The sequence below is a fragment of the Pristiophorus japonicus genome, chromosome 2 (genome assembly GCF_044704955.1).
Source record: "Pristiophorus japonicus isolate sPriJap1 chromosome 2, sPriJap1.hap1, whole genome shotgun sequence".
NCBI lineage: Eukaryota > Metazoa > Chordata > Chondrichthyes > Pristiophoridae > Pristiophorus > Pristiophorus japonicus.
The window spans coordinates 233,125,297-233,149,902 of NC_091978.1; positions in this window are offsets into that span (position 1 = coordinate 233,125,297).

Consider the following 24,606-nt stretch of genomic DNA (forward strand, 5'->3'; position numbering starts at 1 on the left):
GTTCTTAAGTGCCCCGGCATTGACTTTTTTGCGACACTGCTTCTGCTGCCCTCTTCGCTTTGGGGCTATGTTGATGTCAATGATGGATCAGATTGGCAGTGGTGCGTCCAGCATTCGTCAGCTCCTGTCATGGCACGGGTGATGCACACATCCTTGCGATCCCTGGCTCGAACGGTGACATAGTCGAGCAGATACCAGTGTTTGGAGCGAGGGTATTGCCACGATGCCTTGTATTTGTCTCTCTGGCGGAACAAGGTGTTGGTGATGACAAGTTCATGCTCTAGACATTTTGTCAGGAGTAGGTTACCACTGGAATTGGCTTTCCCTACCCCCTCTCTGCCAATCACGCCTCCCCAGAGGTCTGTGCACCTGCCGACCCTGGCGTTGAAGTCGCCGAGGAGGATCCGTTTGTCGTCCGCGGGGACACAGGTCAGGGAGTAAAAACCCTCTTTGGCCTCATCTGTTGCATCGAGTGTTGGGGCGTAAGCACTGATGACTGTGGCGCACTGGTTCCGGGATAGGGTGAGTCGAAGCGTCATGAGGTGTTTGTTAGTCCCGCATGGGGAGTGTTTGAGGCGGTTGACCAGCTCGTTTTTGACGGCGAAGCCGACTCCGTGGAGGTGGCGTTCTGCCTCTGGTTTCCCTTTCCAGAAGAAGGTGTAACCTCCACTTTGTTCCTTGAGCTGGTCTTCCCCTGCCCACCGGGTCTCGCTTAGGGCTGCGATGTCGATATCAAAGCATCTAAGTTCCCGGGCAACTATGGCGGTGCGGCATTCCGGTCTGTCGCTGTTGGGTTGTCCATGAGGGTTCTGACGTTCCAGGTCCAGAACTTCATGTTAGAGGAGTGGAAGATGCCTGTACATGATTTCTTTTAACGTGGGGTGATCATTGCACGCCGGCTACCACATGGGCTTAGCTGAGCGAGGTCTTGGTCCAGTGGCAAGGGGGTCCAGGACGACTGGAGACCAAGCACTGCTATATGGGCCTAATTGCCTACAGCGAGGTGCTGGCCGCAAGCTCGGCGCTGGGTAGCGCCCTTGGTGGTAGGTGGTCCAAGGCTTGGTTGGGGGCAGGCAGACAAATACACACTGACAGTTTCCATTGAAATTACTTCAAACTGGGTCTGGCATGAAAGCTAGTTGAGAAATGGGTTCTACTTTATGTTGAGACCAATCCAGGTAAAGCATTTGTAGGAATTATAGCATTTATGTTGTCAATTGCAGTTTGGATTTAGGCAATGTTGGGTCTGCTTTCACTTATAATTGCCACTGTAAGTAAAGATTAGTGACAGTTGCATGTCTCTGTAGTAGAAGATATGAAAGCAAGTAAGGAAACAGTTAATGAGATGCAGATTGTATTTTCCCTGGAAAAGGAACTGAGCGAACAGATTTCTAATTGAAAAGGGAGTAGCAAGATACAAGCATTTTGCTAATGTATCAGGGATATATAAGTTGTTTACATGGATCCTGAACATGAACTTAGGCGATGATTTACTGTAGATGTGCTGAATGACCTTCTTATGTTCTTATATGAAGAAAATATCCATTAAGCCAAAGAATGGAATTTTGAAGTACATTATTGCATTAATATGTTGCTAATGGCTAATGGCCTATGCTGTTCTATCATGTAATCCACAACATATTGGTCCTGAAATCTCGGCCTCCCCGGGTCCGTACGGAGTGTGTACGGACCGGGAAGGCATCGCAAAAGCGGTTTTCGGCGTTCAATGCGCATGCGCCAAAATCCAGCTTTTCCGATCTGTCAAGTTTTAGCTTGACAGATCCTCCACATCTCGGCAGCCAGGATATTTGGAGTATTTGCCCATCTCTTGCTCTGCAAATGTCCTTAAAACTCTTGCACCTGGTAAAAGCAGTCGCATAGCCTACTTTTACCAGCGTAAGAGTTTTAAAACATACAAAAACAGATAAAAATAAAATTAAAAAATCACATTTTAATGTTAAAAACCCTGCCCACTAAGGTAAGTTTATTTTAATCCATAATTGAAAAACTTTTTAAAAATCAGAAAAAAATATATTTTTACACAAATATTTATTAACTTTAATTTAAATTAATGTTAAATATGTGATGTTTTTATCCTATTTTTTATTGGTGCTTTGGTGTTGGGGGGTGTTTCTAAATCATAATAATGAGAACTACTTACAGAGTTCCCATTATTATGAATGAGAAATACTTTACCTGGATTGGCTGCCCAGTGCCACTTGGCTCCAGCTCCAGCTCGACATCCGTCCAGACGAGCACGCGCTCCTAAGCACAGGGAGAGGAGGCCTCAGGACCGGGTTGCAGCAGCAAAAGATAAGTGCGCATCTTTTCTCTAGAATTGCGGGAAGAAGGAAGCGGGATTTCAGGGCCATTATTCTCCTGTGAATATGCAGTTCTATTCCTGTAAGGCCACAGATAGAATTGTTGTAAATAGAGAGATTCTTAGATCAATTAAAGGGTACATTGTTTTAGGTACATTTACCAGAATAGTGCCAGGGATGAGGAACTTCAGTTATGTGGAGAGACTGGAGAAGCTGGGGTGTCCTCCTGAGAGCAGAGAAGGTTAAGAGGGGATTTGATGGAGGTGTTTAAAATTATGAAGCGTTTTGATAGAGTAAATAAGGAGAAATTGTTTCCAGTGGCAGAAGGCTCAGAAGACAGAGGATACAGATTTAAGGTGATTGGCAAAAGTACCAGAGGCGACATGAGGAAACATTTTTTGACGCAGTGAGTTGTTGTGTTCTGGAATGCACTGCCTGAAAGGGCAATGGAAGCAGATTCGATAGTAAAATTGAAAAGAGAATTGGATAAATACTTGAAGGGAAAAAAATTTGCAAGGCTATGGGAAAAGGTCTGGGGAATTGGATAGCTCTTTCAAAGACCCAGCACATGAACGGTGGGCAAAATGGTCTCCTTCTATGCTGTATCATACTATAACAAGTAGCAGAAAGGCAGGTAGTAGCCATGCAACTAACTACACCTGTTCTGACTAGAACAGCTGGAAAATATGTGAGACCAGTCTGGATATGCAATTCCAAACCGTAATTCCATGTTCTTCCCTTCATCTAATTAAGAGCCACAGTTCCAACAAACCACTTGCTCAGGAGCTGCTCTTGGAAATACTGGGATGCAGGTCTATGACTGCAATTTTCCTGTTCCTGACTTCAAATGTACAGCTTTAGGATCAAGAGAATCATTAAGTTCTACTTTTATAAAGTTAGATCACCAAATGGAAGCTCATAGAAACGATCTGTCATCCAACCGAACTGGAGAGGGCCAAAGTGATAGAGTTAGAAAGGAAACGACATGACAAAGTATGCCCGAAATAGCCGGCAAGCTTAACATGTTATATGAGACATTTGGCTGATATGATAAAAGTGGCTACCCATGATAAGCGTGGATGGTGTAAGTGGTGGCGATTGTCTTTCCTTGCCAGGTCACAGGCCTTGATTTAAACTTGGGATGGGATTGATGCGTAGGGAGGGTACAAGATGAGTCACAAGCTCTCATGCTGAAGTCTGAGGAGTTTTTAAATCCTGCGCCGCATTTACCTATACAAGATCAGAGATTAGACTCCCGCCCCGAACTGCCCCCCTGGTGGGATTCACTGAGAATTTGTGGGAACGGTACCCAGCACAGGGTAAGTCCATTGGAGGGCTTCGGAGAGGAAATCCTCATTAAGGGAGCAGAGGTGACCTAAGGTTTCCTGGGGGGGACTGGAAAAGCACTCCTGTTCCTCATGGCCTACAAGGAAACTTAAAAATGTACTTTCCTGGGTCTCATCTGGCCCTGGCTGCTGTTCCCGGCAAGTTACCGGGGAAGCCACCACTGATCTCCTGCTGCCTGCAATTTTAAATTGGAGGCAGCCAGATTGGGGCGGGAAAGGAATGCATAAATCCCCCATTCCATTTTAACTGCCAGAGCCTGGTTTCCGTCAGGATGTGGGAATTAAAACCGAGGCTTATAGGCCCTAATTTTCCCCAAAGAAGAAAAATGGCCTTAGCTTACCTGGACGCCCGATTTTTTTTTTAGGCTGAAAATTTAGCGCTGAAAATAAAAATGCATAGTTTCCTCACCATATGTGCACCCTCTGATGCCGGTGCTACCCGATCCAACTCTGCAGGGTAGAGCCTCCAATGTATGCTGAAATAGCACAGGTCATGCAAGGAGAATTTTTTTTTTAAACTGCGCATGCACTCAATTTTTTTTTCCATAATCCCACTGTGCATGCACGTGGCACAAAAAAAGATCCATTTGCACCTGCACAGTAGAAAGTATTAAAAAAACAGCACATGTGGGGACTGTGTGGATCACCATTGAGAATCCATTGCTGGCAGAGATAGTTTCGCAGGTAGGAAATACAGTATCATTCACGAGATGGCTGCAATGGAAGGACACAGAGAAGGCAAAAGGGCCAGGGTGGAGAAGGGGAAACCGTAAGAGCGAAGAGATTTCGCGGGGACAAAATTGAGCGCCTGGTAGACTTAATCGAGAGTAGATGGGGAGTTCTTGAGAATAAGGGGAGCTTTGGAAAAAATAAGCTTAAACCGTCTGCACTCACAAATGTTTGGGACCAGGTTGCAGTAGAATTTAATGGAATGTCCATGACCCCGAGAACCGTGCGCAGCTGAAAAAGAAGGCAGGATCTTGGACAAGCAGTGACTGTAAGTAATTCATTAAACTTATATTTATTTGGGCTTTAAAATATATGTATATTTATGCACTGCAATAACATCTTAAATGTGATCCGTGTGTGTGTGTGTGTGTGTGTGTGTGTGTGCACGCATGTGTGTTCAGAAGGACCCTCTCTTTAAAAAGTTCCATTTGCATCTTTGCAAAAGATCGTGTCACAGATCAACCGAGAACAGTCACAAACTGGAGGAGGTCCGCCAAGTAGGCTGCAACTAACAGCTGTAGAACAGAGGATTGCGTCAATGATTAAATGCCACAGGAGAAGACCAACAATCAATGCGGAAGCTGGGCCAGTTTTCTATTAGAGGATAAGCCCTGCAAATTGCACAGTCTGGGTTGGCTAAATGTTACGTCATGCATGTGCTTCCTATGCTTCTCCTTCCTTAATGCTGCTAACCAAGCATCTATCTTTTGTTTTGCAGAGGTTGAGCATCAGGAGGAGACAGAAGGTGCACCTGAAGTTGAAGGAGAGAATGTTCAAGAAAATGACACGCCAGATATTTCAACTTAGGACAATGATGGGCAGCAAGAAGTCATAGACGATGAGATGGTTACCCTGGATTTGGAGATGCTGAATCCCTCGAGGATTCCAAGCCCTTTCATGAGCGAATCAAGTGAGAGGACTTTTCTAGGTGTGACGTCTGAGGCTGCGGGTACAAGTGTGTTACAGCAAGCCACACCTGCGAGACGTCATAGGAGGGCGAACTCCACACCCGATCCAGAAACACTGGCCTCTGAGAACATAGGACATCTTATGGGGATGAATGGGGTGAACATCGAACAACCTTGATTGCTCCTGGAAGCCTTTGGTGGGGTGAGGGCAGAGTCCTGGGGGGCTCACCCAGGATGTCCTTAATGCTAGGAGCACTTTCTACTCTACACCAAATTCAAGGGTTGATCCTGAGAATGAGGTTGACTGCAAAGAGGTACCCGGACATTCCGCCATGACACATTTTGGCTCTGTCCCAGTTGTAGCCCAGCATCAAGAAACACCGTGCCGGAAAAGGAACAGACTGCACCTGGGGGTACGGGGAGCAAGGAAGCAGAAGTCTGCAACTACGGGCATGCGCAGGGGTAGCGGCATCTACTGGGGCAGGATTGGCGCACAGCACTAATGAGGAGGATAGATGTCTTGTTTGTTTTTTGGTTGATTTAGTTGATTGTTGTATGTAAAGTTTGCCATGGCTCTGAATAAAGTTTTTAAAGTTTTGAAGGGTTAAACATAAGTAAAGTCAAGCTAATTACAACTGTGCTGTAGAAATGTTTAATAAACATTTTAATTTTGGACTTTTAACCTGACTTCTGCACTTCAATTTTTAATGCTGCACTAATAAATATTACAGGAGAACCGGACTGAAAATGTAAAATGGCATCACTATTGGTTTAAATGATACAGGGGCAGGTTCTAGTACTAAGGTGTTCATGGATCCTGCCTTGTTCTGGGTCACTGATGCATGCAACGAAATACCATGGTGCATAAATCAGTGACCCTCACCCAGCCTGTATCCAAGAACAACTTAGTCTTATTGTCCACCTAAGAACTCCAACACTCCGAAACTCCATTTAAACATACAAGATTTGTGGTGGGAATATTTAATAAACATAAGGTTATGTCCATCCAAGCAGTCCAAAACCCCTTTAAAACTTAAGAGATTGGTGATGGGAATATTTAATAGCCATTATGTGATGTCCACCTAAGCACTCCAACACTCCTTTGAAACATAAAAAATTTGTGGTGGTAGCATTTAATATAAATTATATATTTTCCACTTAAGCATTCCAACACTCCATTAAAACCTAAAAGATTTGTAGTGGGAATATTTTTTTTCAATTTAATGTTCCACCTTTAATAGAGATCACTGCTGCTTGTCATTGAGCCTGGAGTGTCCTTTGCTGTCCTTTGTGTACAGATCTTCGGCCTGGACTAGCAACAGGCTGCGTGGGCGGAGGACCTTCGGCCGGGGGATAGCCGCGGATCCATTCGACGTCCAGGAGAGTGGGGAGAAGGATGCACTGGATCCCAGCAGAAGAAGAGGAGGATTGGTATGCTGATTCTTCATTTCTGGAACGTTTTAATGTTTTCCTTTAACTATTTTGATTATTTTGGGCCGTGAGGACATCTATGGAAAAAGGTAAAGATTTTATTATTATTTTTTTTCCCATCATTCTTTTTTCATTGCAGGAGTTTTTATTTATTTTTTATTTTATACCTGCTTACAGTTAAAATGTTGTCTTTAAATTATCTTAGAGTTTAATTGTAAGCTAAATGGAAGTCCCTTCAGCCAGGGATAGCAGCGGGCCAGCGCCGATTCTCTAACTGCAGGTAAGGGTTTTTCCGAAGGTGTTTCTAGGATCTCTGTGCCAGTTTAAAAAATGTTGTAGGTGGGGAACGTTTCCCTTATGTAAAGAAATATTCTTTTACAGGTACTCCAGCGCCAGAATGTTTGGCGCTAAACATTCTGGCGCTGGTAGTAGATGTGGGCGCCCCAACACTGGGGCATCTTTGGACTTAGCTTTGGCGCCTAAAAATTCACTGGGCACCGACAACACAGCTCCCAGTGATGGCCAAAATTGGGGCCAGAAAGTCTGATTGTAAACAAGCACATCCTTAGGTCAACTATAGGTTAATTGCTGTTGGTGAAGATAGTTGCATATAGGTGTGATATGTGCTTACTATACAGTACAAATGCACACAGAGGCCCATGCTTGTGAGAAGGTCACTCTGTGACCAGCAACTTTTATTCCAGCACTGAAGTGATGAAGGTGGGTGGAGCTTCCCCTTTTATACCTGAAAGACCAGGTTAGGAGTGTCTCCCACAAGTTCACCACCTAGTGGTCAATGTTCTTACAGTGTACAACTAGTCAGTTTATACATGGGTTATAATGACAGTTAAATACATGACATCACCTCCCACCAAAGTCTTATTGGGATCACAGGTTAAGTCTCTCTGATGGTTTACGCTCCCTTGTAGAGTTGGGGCTCCGGTTGTTGGGCGCTGGCCTGAGTGTCTGCTGTTTGCGGTGCCTCAGACCTGTCCAGACTGCCCACAGTGACTGGGCTCTCCTCCACTTGGTTCCGGTGTTCGGCCACCTGTGGAGGAGTGAACTCTACATCGTGTTCTTCTTCTGCTTCTTCTATGGGGTTGCTGAACCTCCTTTTTGTTTGATCCGCGTGTTTGCGGCAGATTTGTCCACTGGTAAGTTTAACTACCAGAATCCTATTCCCCTCTTTGGCAATCACAGTGCGTGCGAGCCATTTAGGCCCTGCAGCGTAGTTGAGAACAAAGACAGGGTCATTGACATCAATACATCGCGCCCTCGCATTCCCGTCGTGGTCGTCACATTGTGACTGGCGCCTGCTCTCAACAATTTCTTTCATGGTGGGGTGTATAAGGGATAACCGGGTTTTGAGCGTCCTTTTCATGAGCAGCTCTGTGGGTGGGACCCCTGTGAGTGAGTGTAGTTGGGATCTATTGGCCAACAGGAGGCGTGATAAGCGGCTTTGTAGGGAACCCCCTTGGATTCTGAGCATCCCGTCTTTGATTATCTGCACTGCTCGTTCCGCCTGGCCATTTGAGGTCGGCTTGAATGATGCCGTTCTGACATGGTTGATACCATTTCCTGCCATGAAGTCCTGGAATTCAGTGCTTATAAAGCACGGGCCATTGTCACTGACCAAGACGTCAAGTAGACCATGGGTAGCGAACGTTGCCCGGAAACTTTCTACCGTGGCCGAAGATGTGCTTGAATTGAGAATGTCACACTCGATCCATTTGGAGTAGGCGTCTACTACAAGCAAAAACATTTTTCCCATGAAAGGACCTGCGTAGTCCACATGGATGCATGACCATGGTTTGGCGGGCCAGGACCAGGGGCTAAGGGGGACTTCCCTGGACGCATTGCCCAGCTGGGCGCACGTATTACACCTGCGAACACAAAGTTCCAGGTCTGCATCTATCCCTGGCCACCAAAGGTGTGACCTGGCAATTGTCTTCAGCATGACAATGCCCGGGTGCTCATTGTGGAGTTCTCTGATGAACATCTCTCTGTCCACCTGGGGCATGACTACTCGGTTTCCCCATAGTAGGCAATCGGCCTGAATCGAGAGTTCATCCTTGCACCTGTGAAATGGTTTGAATTCCTCAGGGCATGCCCCGTATGTGGCAGCCCAGTCCCCATTAAGGACACATTTCTTGACTAAAGACAGTAGCTGGTCTCTATTTGTCCAGACTTTGATCTAATGGGCTGTCACGGGTGAGCCTTCGCTTTTGAAAGCTTCCACAGCCATGACCATCTCAGCAGCATGCTCGGTTGCCCCCTCAGTGGTGGCTAGTGGGAGCCTGCTGAGTGCATCGGCGCAGTTTTCAGTGCCCGGTCTGTGCCGAATTGTATAGTCATAGGCGGCTAACGTGAGTGCCCACCTCTGTATGCAGGCCGATGCATTTGCATTTATGGCCTTGTTGTCAGCCAAAAGGGACGTTAGGGGTTTGTGATCTGATCCAGCTCAAATTTCCTGCCGAACAGATACTGGTGCATTTTTTTTACAGCATATACACACGCAAGCGCTTCCTTTTCTACCATCCCGTAGCCTCTTTCTGCCTGGGACAGACTTCTGGAGGCATAAGCTACTGTCTGTAACTGACCCTTGGCATTAGCATGCTGCAACACACACTCGACCCCATAGGACGACGCATCGCACGTTAAAACAAGTTTCTTACATGGGTCATATAGTGTTAACAGTTTGTTGGAGCATAATAAATTTTGTGCTCTATCAAAAGCCCTTTCCTGGCTGTCCCCCCAGACCCATTCACGACCTTTGCGTAGGAGCACGTGTAGCGGCTCCTCTAACAGCGTGCTCAATTTGGGAAGAAAGTTACCAAAATAGTTCAGGGGCCCGAGGAACGAACGCAGCTCCATCGTGTTACAGGGTCTGGGTGCTCTCTGGATCGCTTCTGTTTTGGACGCAGTAGGTCTGATCCCGTCTGCTGCTACCCTCATCCTCGGGAATTCTACCTCTGGAGCTAGGAAGACGCACTTCGTCTTTTTCAGTCGCAGACCTACCCGGTCCAGTCTGCGTAACATTTCCTCCAGGTTGTGGAGGTGTTCTTCAGTATCACAACCCATGATGAGGATGTTGTCTTGAAAAACCACTGTCCTTGGAATTGACTTGAGGAGGCTTTCCATATTGCGTTGAGAGATCGCGGCGGCCGAGCGAATCCCAAACGGACATCTGTTGTACTCAAACAACCCCTTGTGTGTCGTGATGGTGGTCAGCTTCTTCGACTCACTCGCCAGCTCCTGGGTCATGTAAGCTGAGATCAGGTCCAATTTTGAAAAAAGTTTGCCACCGGATAGCGTCGCAAAGAGGTCCTCCGCTCTCGGTAGTGGGTACTGGCCTTGGAGTGACACCCGATTGATGGTGACCTTGTAATCACCACATATCCTAACTGACCCATCCGCCTTGAGCACCGGCACGATCGGGATCACCCAGTCACTGAATTCGACTGGCGAGATGATGCCTTCCCTCAGCAGGTGGTCCAATTCGCCTTCTAGCTATTCCCGCATCACGTACGGCACCGCTCTGGCCTTGTGGTGTACTGGCCTGGCATCCGGGTTTATGTGAATCACTACCTTGGTCCCCATCAAAGTGCCAATGCCGGGCTGAAATCGTGAGTCAAATTTGTCCAGGACCTGTGAGCATGATATTCGCTCCACAGAAGAAATTGCATTGACATCGTCCCATTTCCAGTTCATGACAGTCAGCCAACTCCTCCCCAGTAGTGTGGGACCGTCCCCCGGAACAATCCAGAGTGGCAACCTGTTCTCCGAATCTTTGTGGGTCATGACTACCGTGGTGCTGCCTAGCACCGGAATGATCTCCTTTGTATATGTCCGTAGCTGTGTGTCAATCGGCAAGAATTTTGGCCTCCTGGCCTTGGACGCCCAAAACTTTCAAACTGTTTGATACTCATCAGCGACTGGCTGCCCCCTGTGTCTAGCTCCATTGCTACTGGGATGCCATTGAGGAGCACTTTCATCATTATCGGTGGCGTCCTGGTGTATGAACTGTATATGTGCTCCACATGAACTCGCTGAACTTCAGCTTCCAGCGCTTTCCCCCTGTGTCCAATTGGCCTCGTAGGGCTTACATTGGGCCCGTCCTCCTCGTACATCAACCTGGCTGCAGGCTTCCTGCACATACGCGCCAAGTGACCGCTGACGTTGCAATTTCTGAAGGTGTATTGCTGATACCTGCAAGCTCTGGCTGGGTGTTGGCCTCTACACCTCCAACATGAGCCGTTGTTGGAAAGAAAAGGCCCATTACCAGTCGATCGTCTCTGACTGTATAACTGTTTTTAAGCACACCATTAACAGGTGTTGATGGCCCCAATACTGGCAGCATTGTCCCTTGCGATTGCGTGAATCGCTGTTCAGCTAGCCATTGTCTCTGTTGAATTCCCCCTTTGGATTCGACTACATGCTCGGGCATGTCCGATTGCCCCTGTCTGCCTGGGAAACTGTGTGCCGCATCAACAATGTTGACTCCCTGTCCATTTGCTGCATTTAAACCAAGATTTTTGTCAAACATCATTCTGGTCTCTTCCTCCCCTGAGATAAATGTCTGGGCCATTTCCCCCTGTGTCCAGGGTCAAGTCGCTGTTTCCAGGGTCAAGTCTTTGGTCTCAATCAGTTTCCTGAAAACCCCAGCGTGCCCGATGCCCTCAATAAAAAAGTCTTGCAGCACCTCCGCTCTGCATGCATCTGGGAACTTACATAGGCTCGCCAGTCGCTGGAGGTCTGCCACGAAGTCTGGAACGCTTTGCCCTTCTCGCCGCCGGTGCGTATAAAACTAGTGTCTCGCCATGTGCATGCTGCTCGCCGGTTTAAAGTGTTCCCCGATCAACTTACTGAGCTCTTCAAAAGTCTTGTCCGCTGGCTTCTCTGGCGCTGGAAGGTCCTTCATCAGGGAGTACATCCTGGACCCACAAACCGTCAGGAGATGAGCCCTGCATTTGTCGGCCGAATTCTGTCCCAGCCATTCCTTAGTGACGAAACTTTGCTGTAGTCTCTCAATAAAGTCATCCCAATCATCACCAACACAGTACCTCTCGTCTGTGCTGCTAGTGGCCATGCTCGCGTGGTTTAAATCCCAGTTTCTCATCGCCAATGATATGTGCTTACTATACAGTACAAATGCACATGAGGCCCATGCTTGAGAGAAGGTCACTCTGACCAGCAACTTTTATTCCAGCACTGAAGTGATGAAGGTGGGTGGAGCTTCCCCTTTTATACCTGAAAGACCAGGTTAGGAGTGTCTCCCACAAGTTCACCACCTAGTGGTCAATGTTCTTACAGTGTACAACTAGTCAGTTTATACATGGGTTATAATGACAGTTAAATACATGACATCACCTCCCACCAAAGTCTTATTGGGATCACAGGTTAAGTCTCTCTGATGGTTTACGCTCCCTTGTAGAGTTGGGGCTCCGGTTGTTGGGCGCTGGCCTGAGTGTCTGCTGTTTGCGGTGCCTCAGACCTGTCCGGACTGCCCACAGTGACTGGGCTCTCCTCCACTTGGTTCCGGTGTTCGGCCACCTGTGGAGGAGTGAACTCTACATCGTGTTCTTCCTCTGCTTCTTCTATGGGGTTGCTGAACCTCCTTTTTGTTTGATCCACGTGTTTGCGGCAGATTTGTCCACTGGTAAGTTTAACTACCAGAATCCTATTCCCCTCTTTGGCAATCACAGTGCGTGCGAGCCATTTAGGCCCTGCAGCGTAGTTGAGAACAAAGACAGGGTCATTGACATCAATACATCGCGCCCTCGCATTCCCGTCGTGGTCGTCACATTGTGACTGGCGCCTGCTCTCAACAATTTCTTTCATGGTGGGGTGTATAAGGGATAACCGGGTTTTGAGTGTCCTTTTCATTAGCAGCTCTGCGGGTGGGACCCCTGTGAGTGAGTGTGGCCGTGATCTATTGGCCAACAAGAGGCATGATAAGCGGCTTTGTAGGGAACCCCCTTGGATTCTGAGCATCCCGTCTTTGATTATCTGCACTGCTCGTTCCGCCTGGCCATTTGAGGTCGGCTTGAATGATGCCGTTCTGACATGGTTGATACCATTTCCTGCCATGAAGTCCTGGAATTCAATGCTTGTAAAGCACGGGCCATTGTCACTGACCAAGACGTTAAGTAGACCATGGGCAGCGAACATTGCCCGGAAACTTTCTACCGTGGCCGAAGATGAGGTCCCAGGGCAGCAGCGGCCCAGATTATTTTTGTCTGGATCTGAGGGGCATGCCTGCTTCTCCAGGCCCCACAAAAATAAATAAAAACTTACCTTGGCTGGGCCTTTTCGGCTCCAATACCCGTGGAACTGGTCGAATTCTGACCTAAAATGGCAATCAAGACTGCTCGAGTCATTCAGACACTTCAGGTGCCCAGCAGTAGGCCCCTTCAAAATATTGATGGCCTTTTCGTCGGTGTTAATAGGGCGGTAAGGCTACCGACCCTATTCTGATGCCTCCTAATATTAACACCAGGCGCTAGAAGTGAAAATTGACTCCAAGTATATCTGATTTATGCCAACACAGTTTTACTTCAATAAAAATGAATAGGCAGTAAATCATGGGGAACACTGACCTCTGCCCCTGGATTGTGATGTGAAGCTCCGTGCCAGGAGCAGTAAATGAGAAACGTTAGCCCATGCATGGATGCTAGATCCAAGACCGTCTACATATAAGAGAGAGAGAGAGAGACAGAGATTGAATAGTTATGTCTGTTTAATGTTATCAAAGGTCTTTTCTACATTGAGAAGAATGATTGCTACATGAGCGAATAAATTGTGTGCTTTCTACAAAAGCTGAGTAAATCCTCGAGGGTTCGACTTTCAGTTGGGTGGTCTTACTATTGCTTAAATATTTTAATTTACTGATGTACATTCAGGGTTTATATCTGATTCAATCAACAACATCCACATAGCAGCCATGGAAGAATATCTAGCCTCGTGGTAATTCTTGCATCAGAAACTTTACATGCAAATCTGCAGAGGTATATCTGGTATAACCTCCTTGCCCAACAAATCAGCCCTAAATTGGCAGCTGCCAGGAGAAAACTAACTCTCCCAAGATTAATTGAATTGCATTAACTATAGTTTTCAAACGTATTATAAACCAGACAAATCAGAAACATTCTTGGTTCATGATTGGGAAGGCTAATGTAGCAGCTGCAGGGCTACCGGCACAAGTAAACCACATTTTGAATTAAATACACCTCAGCCGTGAGACAAGTGAGAGATTGTGCCACCAGATGGTGCACAAAAACCTTTTGAGCTATATTTCAGTGAAGTGACTATGATCATATTATCAGTTCAGCAGATTAAAGAAATGGAAGGGCAATAGTGTTACGCAAACAGTCTTCTAAATCACATTCTAATTTTGCAACAACACTGGATACACTACAAAGCATGGCCTTAAGCTAATCAACCATTCGCCTTTGATCAAATCATAGGATATTAAATAAAATCGGAATTCTTATGTGCATCAACAAATAAAGCTCTCAGTAGCTGATGAATCCTGTGAGGGTATCCAGGGCCCACCCACATTAAATCAAAGTTAAACCTAACAGCGGAGTTAAGGCCTGAATCATGAATCCTTTTCAGTGTTTCTCTTCCTCTCACAAACGCTGATTGTGCACTAACCATTCAAATAAAGAGGAATTCTCTATTCCAAACAAAAATTGAAAATGATTCTAAGCCACAATTGCAAGAGATAATATGTACAATAAAAAAAACACTTCTGTGAATGTATACACATTGGCTGGACTCTCCTCTTCAGGGCAGATTTCTGGTGGATTAGGACTTCTACCCACCCTTCCAAATCTGTCCTGACCTTGACCCATTTTCCTGGGTTGGAGGCCATTTGATGTGCATGCTGGGTTCCCAATGGGATTCCTGACACCAAGATGCAGCCTGCAAATATAACGAAGGAAATTTCCAGTGCTGCTGCAGCAGTGAGCAACCCTAAAGGGCCGAAGTACCTCAAAGAAAAATGGCATATTTCTTTCCTTTCGAGGTGAGGCCTAAATAGGTGAAGCATTAGGATATAAGTGAAAGGAGAGGAATCTCTCCACACATTTAAAAAAAACTTTGCATTCTTCCTGCAGCTATTGTGGGCCTACCCAGAATGGCTGCCACCACCACAAGAACCATGACAAAAAACACACTTATGTTGGAACTGATCTCGTAGGAAGTCTTGCATTGTCTTTTGGGCCTTTCAAATAATCTTATGTAGATATTTTATATAAAAAATGAGACTGAAGGTCTGGAGCCCCAGGAGGCCATCCCAGGGCACCAAACAGAAAATGGTCGGATGGCTTGGGATATATAAAAATAAACACCTGTTTTGTAAATGTACAGAGTAGAGCTGCATATGCGTAGGTTCCATTATAGTAGGAATAGTTTACTATGCTGGAACTACTGTCTATTGAAAGTAAACTGATAAGTGTATAGTTTGCAGGACCCTTTTTCTATTTGAGATAGGTGTTATATTAATACCTGCCATTTGTCAAGCATAGTCCTTGTATCCAAAGAAATAAAAAAGGCCGAGAAATTCAGTAGCTTCCAAAAACGGGTGCAGGGATAGAGATGTGATCGGAACCCGCGCCCATTTGGAGGACTGTAGGCAATTCATTTGCATGATTGTAGCGTTCAGCTGAGCGCTGGCTGGATGCTCAGCAGGGGACCCAAGTTCGCGTGAGGCTAGCTCCATTTAAAGATAGGCTGCACAACTTAAAAGTAGTCTACAGCTCTTAAAGGGGAGGTCCCTTCTGCCTGCAACAGGTGGTGGAATTGCTTATGGAGGCTACTGTCAGTAAAAAAATGAGTGAGTGAAGACTCAGCAGGCCAAAGAAAGGGCTCCAAGATTCTCTGATGCAGCACTCAAGGCATTGGTCCAGGGGGTCGAATCCAGGAGAGACATCCTCTTTCCACAGGGGGCCAGGAGGCCCTCCAGGCAACAGACGACAGTGCAGTGGGAGTAGATAGCTAATGTAGTCAATGCCAGCTTTATAACCGCGAGGACCTAGACTCAGTGCAGGAAGAAGTTAAATGACCTCACATGTCTTGTCAAGGTCAGTGAATTCATCTTCTGCACCACTAGACACAGACACTGCTCAATGCACCACACCCCAGCACTCACCTACCAACAATCTCTATCATACACGACTCATATCTCACATTCATAGCTTCACCTTACCACTGCTGCAAGACTCACACCCACATATTACAACTTGAATACACTGTCAGCTATTCAACCATGACAGGCATATCACCCAAACACATTACACCACATTCACTGGCACACTTTCCTTTCTCTTGCAGGAAAAGGTGGTGCATAACAGATGACAGAAGACCTTAACTGGCAGGAGAAAGGCTTGCCTGCATCAACTCACCCCATTGGAGGAGAGTGTGTTGGCCATTCTTGCCATGCTTCCCCGCACCCCTCACCACAAACCTACTCATGTGCCTTTCTCATTTCAGACACCCAAGAAATGCAGCCTGCCCAGCCAGTGGCTCAACATGAAGAAGAACAGAAAACGCTCAATTTCACACTCCCAGAGAGCAGCTCAAATATTGATACTCTGGGCTAGAAATTCAGTCATTGCTCAATTTTTGAAATCTTGAAAATCATTCTGAGCTTCCTCTAAATTGGCTGTTAGTGCTCTAGGAATGAACTGCAGCACTAAATCAAGCACTAATGACCTCAATAGGGTGCTACAGGAGCACTACCAGCAGAGCAATAATTAATTTCAAGTGCAATGCAATCGGGAATGATCTTTCACACTGGCTCCTTCCAGCTCTTAAAGGGGAGGTTCCATCATTGTCAAAACCTCATTATCAACATTGCTGGCTGTGAAGGTGACCTGCAAGCAACTGAATCCGCTGATCGTCTTGGCTGAGCTCACTCCCAGGAAGAGAGTTTATCGTTTTACCGACCAGGCATTGGAGGCATTGGTCGTGGGAGTGGAAAGAAGGAGGCCAGTGCTGTTCCCGGCCACTGGAAGGAGGCCATTGCCCGAGGTCTTCAGGGCAATGTGGAGGGAAGTGGCCCAGGAGGTCTTGGCCAGCAGTATGGTTGTCCGGAGCCTGACACAGTGCTGGAAGAAATTCAACAATCCCACTTGGATGGTCAGGGTGAGTACATGCATCAACAGGTCCTACATACCGCTCAAAGTGGAAGAGAATAATCTGGGAAAGCTGAACACCTCGAGTCTCTATGTTGGGAGCAAGCGGAGACCAAGCGCGAACAGCGGAAGGAGCGCACGACAACCCAAGCACTCCAACCACCGTTTGCCCAACCTGTGACCGAGACTGTAGTTCCCGCATCAGACTCATCAGTCACCTGAGAACTCATTTTTAGTGTGGAAGTAAGTCATGCTTGACTCCAAGCGACTGCCTAAGAAGATGAGTTTGTATTCCATCAATTTACTAGGATTCCTGGGGAGAGGCAATGGATCCGTGGAGGACAACCCTGCTATCCTCTCTCAGGATGATAAGATTCGTCCTCCCACCACTGCCACTCCGCTAGTGCCCTTGCTGTTGCCTGTTAGCCAGCCAGCTCAGAAAGATGTTGCCCATGCCGAGGTGGTGCAGTCCAAAGCCGATGCTACTAGGCCTAGAACTCCTCACGGTCATCCTGCAAGGCCATCTGCAATCTCCCTCACTGAAAGTCAGCCGCCTTCCACCAGCCATGTTGCAGCCACTGGGGTAGCACTGCATAGAAGCATTAGGATATGAAAGGCACACACAAGGGAATGCACAAAGATGATTAATATTGTAATATAGAGTTCCTCCTCGTGGACTACTGCTCTACCTAGTAGACTACTGTGGTAATGCGACTACTGATGTAAATGCAATAAAAGGATCATTGATGACACGTTTTCTGTAGAGCCAACTTGTAGTATATGTGTTTATGATGTCGTAAAGAATATATGACATTGCCGATGAAAATAGGATAATCGGATTCCCTAGCTGAAATTTTTGTTGGTGGATGATTCCAGCTAAAGAACAGAGAAATTTTGTGAGGTTCTTTGTTTTGCAGAACAGCTAAAAGACCAAGATAAATTACAAGCACACTTGGCTGAACTGTCAGAGTCCAGATGGCTGCGACTACGGGAATAATAAGACGCTTGGTTGAGTTCCGTCATGACCGAGAGACGTTCGGAGCGTATATGGAGTGGCGAGAAATGTTTTTCACTGCAAATAGTATCGTCGAAGTCCGCGATGATAAAAACCATAACCGGGTGATTTTAAAGAAAAGAAATTTAAGTGTATCTAAGGGTTAAGTCATGGCAGGACAGCTCGGTCATGTGATATGCTCCTCCTGTACCATGTGGGAACACGGGGACAACACCAGTGTCCCTGACGACTACATGTGCGGGAAGTGTGTCCACCTCCGGCTACTGACGGTCCGCGTTGCGGAGTTGGAGCTGAAGGTGGATTCACTCTGGAGCATCCACGATGCTGAGAATGACGTGAGTATCACGTGTAGCGAGTTGGTCTTACCGCAGGAGAAGGGTCCACAGCCAGCGAGGGAATGGAAGACCAGCAGGAAGAGTAGTGCAAGGAAGGTAGTGAAGGGGTCCCCTGTGGTCATCCCACTGCAAAACAGATACACTGCTTTGAGTGCTGTTGAGGGGGATGACTCATCAGGAGTGGGCAGCAGCAGCCAAGTTCATGGCACCGTGGCTGGCTCTGTTGCACAGGAGGGCAGGAAAAAGAGTGGGCGAGCGATAGTGATAGGGGATTCAATTGTAAGGGGAATAGATAGGCGTTTCTGCGGCCGCAACCGAGACTCCAGGATGGTATGTTGCCTCCCTGGTGCAAGGGTCAAGGATGTCTCGGAGCGGGTGCAGGACATTCTAAAAAGGGAGGGAGAACAGCCAGTTGTCGTGGTGCACGTTGGTACCAATGACATAGGTAAAAAAAGGGATGAGTTCCTACGAAATGAATTTAAGGAGCTAGGAGCTAAATTAAAAAGTAGGACCTCAAAAGTAGTAATCTCGGGATTGCTACCAGTGCCACGTGCTAGTCAGAGTAGGAATCGCAGGATAGCTCAGATGAATACGTGGCTTGAGCAATGGTGCAGCAGGGAGGGATTCAAATTCCTGGGGCATTGGAACCGGTTCTGGGGGAGGTGGGACCAGTACAATCCGGACGGTCTGCACCTGGGCAGAATCGGAACCAATGTCCTCGGGGGAGTGTTTGCTCGTGCTGTTGGGGAGGAGTTAAACTAATATGGCAGGGGGATGGGAACCAATGCAGGGAGATAGAGGGAAACAAAAAGGAGGCAAAAACAAAAGACAGAAAGGAGATGAGGAAAAGTGGAGGGCAGAGAAACCCAAGGCAAAGAACAAAAAGGGCCATTGTACAGCAAAATTCTAAAAGGACAGAGGGTGTTAAAAAAACAAGCCTAAAGGCTTTGTGTCTTAATGCAAGGAGTATCCGCAATAAGGTGGATGAATTAACTGTGCAAATAGATGTTAACAAATATGATGTGATTGGGATTACGGAGACGTGGCTCCAGGATGAGCAGGGCTGGGAACTCAACATCCAGGGGTATTCAACATTCAGGAAGGATAGAATAAAAGGAAAAGGAGGTGGGGTAGCATTGCTGGTTAAGGAGGAGATTAAGGCAATAGTTAGGAAGGACATTAGCTTGGATGATGTGGAATCTATATGGGTAGAGCTGCAGAACACCAAAGGGCAAAAAACGTTAGTGGGAGTTGTGTACAGACCTCCAAACAGTAGTAGTGATGTTGGGGAGGGCATCAAACAGGAAATTAGGGGTGCGTGCAATAAAGGTGCAGCAGTTATAATGGGTGACTTTAATATGCACATAGATTGGGCTAACCAAACTGGAAGCAATACGGTGGAGGAGGATTTTCTGGAGTGCATAAGGGATGGTTTTTTAGACCAATATGTCGAGGAACCAACTAGGGGGGAGGCCATCTTAGACTGGGTGTTATGTAATGAGAAAGGATTAATTAGCAATCTCGTTGTGCGAGGCCCCTTGGGGAAGAGTGACCATAATATGGTGGAATTCTGCATTAGGATGGAGAATGAAACAGTTAATTCAGAGACCATGGTCCAGAACTTAAAGAAGGCTAACTTTGAAGGTATGAGGCGTGAATTGGCTGAGATGGATTGGCGAATGATACTTAAGGGGTTGACTGTGGATGGGCAATGGCAGACATTTAGAGACCGCATGGATGAACTACAACAATTGTACATTCCTGTCTGGCATAGAAATAAAAAAGGGAAGGTGGCTCAACCGTGGCTATCAAGGGAAATCAGGGATAGTATTAAAGCCAAGGAAGTGGCATACAAATTGGCCAGAAATAGCAGCGAACCTGGGGACTGGGAGAAATTTAGAACTCAGCAGAGGAGGACAAAGGGTTTGATTAGGGCAGGGAAAATGGAGTATGAGAAGAAGCTTGCAGGGAACATTAAGACGGATTGCAAAAGTTTCTATAGATATGTAAAGAGAAAAAGTTTAGTAAAGACAAACGTAGGTCCCCTGCAGTCAGAATCAGGGGAAGTCATAACGGGGAACAAAGAAATGGCGGACCAATTGAACAAGTACTTTGGTTCGGTATTCACGAAGGAGGACACGAACAACCTTCCGGTTATAAAAGGGGTCGGGGGGTCTAGTAAGGAGGAGGAACTGAGGGAAATCCTTATTAGCCGGGAAATTGTGTTGGGGAAATTGATGGGATTGAAGGCCGATAAATCCCCAGGGCCTGATGGACTGCATCCCAGAGTACTTAAGGAGGTGGCCTTGGAAATAGTGGATGCGTTGACAGTCATTTTCCAACATTCCATTGACTCTGGATCAGTTCCTATGGAGTGGAGGGTAGCCAATGTAACCCCACTTTTTAAAAAAGGAGGGAGAGAGAAAACAGGGAATTATAGACCGGTCAGCCTGACATCGGTAGTGGGTAAAATGATGGAATCAATTATTAAGGATGTCATAGCAGTGCATTTGGAAAGAGGTGACATGATAGGTCCAAGTCAGCATGGATTTGTGAAAGGGAAATCATGCTTGACAAATCTTCTGGAATTTTTTGAGGATGTTTCCAGTAGAGTGGATAAGGGAGAACCAGTTGATGTGGTATATTTGGACTTTCAGAAGGCGTTCGACAAGGTCCCACACAAGAGATTGATGTGCAAAGTTAGAGCACATGGGATTGGGGGTAGTGTACTGACATGGATTGAGAACTGGTTGTCAGACAGGAAGCAAAGAGTAGGAGTAAATGGGTACTTTTCAGAATGGCAGGCAGTGACTAGTGGGGTACCGCAAGGTTCTGTGCTGGGGCCCCAGCTGTTTACACTGTACATTAATGATTTAGATGAGGGGATTAAATGTAGTATCTCCAAATTTGCGGATGACACTAAGTTGGGTGGCAGTGTGAGCTGCGAGGAGGATGCTGTGAGGCTGCAGAGCGACTTGGATAGGTTAGGTGAGTGGGCAAATGCATGGCAGATGAAGTATAATGTGGATAAATGTGAGGTTATCCACTTTGGTGGTAAAAACAGAGAGACAGACTATTATCTGAATGGTGACAGATTAGGAAAAGGGGAGGTGCAAAGAGACCTGGGTGTCATGGTACATCAGTCATTGAAGGTTGGCATGCAGGTGCAGCAGGCGGTTAAGAAAGCAAATGGCATGTTGGCCTTCATAGCAAGGGGATTTGAGTACAGGGGCAGGGAGGTGTTGCTACAGTTGTACAGGGCATTGGTGAGGCCACACCTGGAGTATTGTGTACAGTTTTGGTCTCCTAACCTGAGGAAGGACATTCTTGCTATTGAGGGAGTGCAGCGAAGGTTCACCAGACTGATTCCCGGGATGGCGGGACTGACCTATCAAGAAAGACTGGATCAACTGGGCTTGTATTCACTGGAGTTCAGAAGAATGAGAGGGGACCTCATAGAAACATATAAAATTCTGACGGGGTTAGACAGGTTAGATGCAGGAAGAATGTTCCCAATGTTGGGGAAGTCCAGAACCAGGGGTCACAGTCTAAGGATAAGGGGTAAGCCATTTAGGACCGAGATGCGGAGGAACTTCTTCACCCAGAGAGTGGTGAACCTGTGGAATTCTCTACCACAGAAAGTTGTTGAGGCCAATTCACTAAATACATTCAAAAAGGAGTTAGATGAGGTCCTTACTGCTAGGGGGATCAAGGGGTATGGCGAGAAAGCAGGAATGGGATACTGAAGTTGAATGTTCAGCCATGAACTCATTGAATGGCGGTGCAGGCTAGAAGGGCCGAATGGCCTACTCCTGCACCTATTTTCTATGTTTCTATGTTTCTATAAACGGGCTAATTTATTGGCTGAAGGAGGCCCGGAGGTGTATGAAACTCTGAAAATGTGCTTGTTCCTGTTAAGCCAAATGATATGCAACTGACGGAGATTCTAACCAAGTTAGAACAGCAGTTTAGTCCTGAGCCCCTGGAAATTGCTGAAAGTTATCGTTTTGGAATACAAAATCAATTATCTGACGAGAGTATGTGAGTAAATTGTAGCATTAAAAAAATAATCCATTCACGGTCATTTTGGAAACTTTCAGGACCGAGCATTGCGTGACCGCTTTATTTGTGGGATGAAAAATGAGCAATCAGAAGAAAGTTGTTGACAACTCCTAAGTTGTTGACAACTCCTAACTTTGACTTGTGATTTAGCTTGTCAGACAGCTATGATGTGTATATGACCGACCAATACTCCCGAGCATTTCGCACAATTTCCAGTCGTCAGCCAACCAAGGTGAATTGCTTGCAGGTTAGAAGTAAAAGGCAGTTGGGTGCGAAGGCCTCAGTAACTGGCCATGGTAACAGCACATTGAAGTTGTGCTATTGATGTCTGGGACAACACATTGCTCAAAGTTGTCCATATGTGAAGGCAGGGTGTGTCTTCTTGAAGAAAACAGGGCATTTTGCGAAGGTGTACCGACTGAAGAATAAACTGATGTTCGATGCTAGAAGTAGAAATCGCTAGAGGCTACATAGTATTGAAGAGAAGCAACAGGACGAGGAGGTTCTGAAGATACATGTCATCAAGAGCACAAGGGTACCTAATAACAATTCGTGAAGTATCGTCTTCCAAGTAGACAGTGCAGGAACCAAGATACCCATGGAAATCGACACTAGTGCATCCATGAGTTGTAGTACCGGAATCACTGTATCACGACAAGGTGAGTGATTTTCCGATGCGAGGTTACTCGAGAGCAAATCCCTGTGGTAGAACGTATCACCGTACCGGTGAAATACAAAGATCAGTTTCAGAGCTTGCCTCTCTTAGTAGTGGCAGGAGACTAGCCTGTGTTAATAGGTAGAAATTGGTTGGGATCACTGAAGCTGGATTGGAATGAGACTTTTCGTGTTGAAACGAGATTTGCATCAAAGGATGATATCATCAAACAGTATCCAAAGGTGTTCTGCAAAACAGGCAGTCCGATCCAAGGCTTCAAGGTGAGTGTCAGAGTGCAGAAGGATGCTAGATCAGTTTACTGCAAGCCACGTCCCGTACCATACGCACTCAAGGGGAAAGTTGAGCAAGAATTCAAAAGACTAGAGACTGAGAACATTATCTCTAAGCTAAATCTAAGTAATTGGGCTATACCCATTGTTGTTGTACCTAAGTCAAATGGTAATGCTGATGCTATGTCCAAGTTGCCATCCCCATCACAAGTTACATCCAATCGGGAAGAAGTGTTCTATACATTGATGAATTGCCAGTCACAGCTGATGAGATTGGTAGAGCTACCAAACGTTACCCAGTTATGTCAAAGGTATATGATTACATAGCAAATGGCTGGCGAAACCAGGTATCAGAGAAAGATATTCATCCATATTTTGTTCCTTGGATAAAGATTGTATCATGTGGGGTGCAAGAGTAGTTATCTCAAATAAGTTCAGGTCTAAATAGTTCGGAGATCTTCATGAACAGCACCAGGGAATGTGCTTGAGCAAGACTTTAGCATGCAGTTACTTATGGTGGCCACGTCTAGATAAAGATATAGAGTACATCGTTAGTCAATGTACAACATGTCAATCGGTAAGCAAGAAACCACCATCAGCACCATTACTGACATTGAAATTGCCTCCCACGGTGTGGCAAAGGTTACATGTTGTTGACGTAAAAATAAAACTAGGAAGGTGGCTCAACCATGGCTATCAAGGGAAATTAGGGATAGTGTTAAATCCAACGAAGAGGCATATAAATTGGCCAGAAAAAGCAGCAAACCTGAGGACTGGGAGAAATTTAGAATTCAGCAGAGGAGGACAAAGGGTTTAATTAGGAGGGGGAAAATAGATTATGAGAGGAAGCTTGCAGGGAACAGAAAAACTGACTGCAAAAGCTTCTATAGATATGTGAAGAGAAAAAGATTAGTGAAGACAAATGTAGGTCCCTTGCAGTCAGAATCAGGTGAATTTATAATGGGGAACAAATACTTTGGTTCTGTCTTCACGAAGGAAGACACAAATAACCTTCCGGAAATGCTAGGGGACCGAGGGTCTAGCGTGAAGGAGGAACTGAAGGAAATCCTTATTAGTCAGGAAATGGTGTTAGGGAAATTGATGGGATTGAAGGCCAATAAATCCCCAGGGCCTGATAGTCTGTATCAAAGTGTATTTAAGAAAGTGGCCCGAGAAATAGTGGGTGCATTGGTGGTCATTTTCCAACATTCTATAGACTGGATCAGTTCCTATGGATTGGAGGGTAGTTAATGTAACCCCACTTTTTAAGAAAGGAGGGAGAGAGAAAACAGGGAATTATAGACCGGTTAGCCTGACATCGGTAATGGGAAAAATGTTGGAATCAATTATTAAAGATGTAATAGCAGTGCATTTG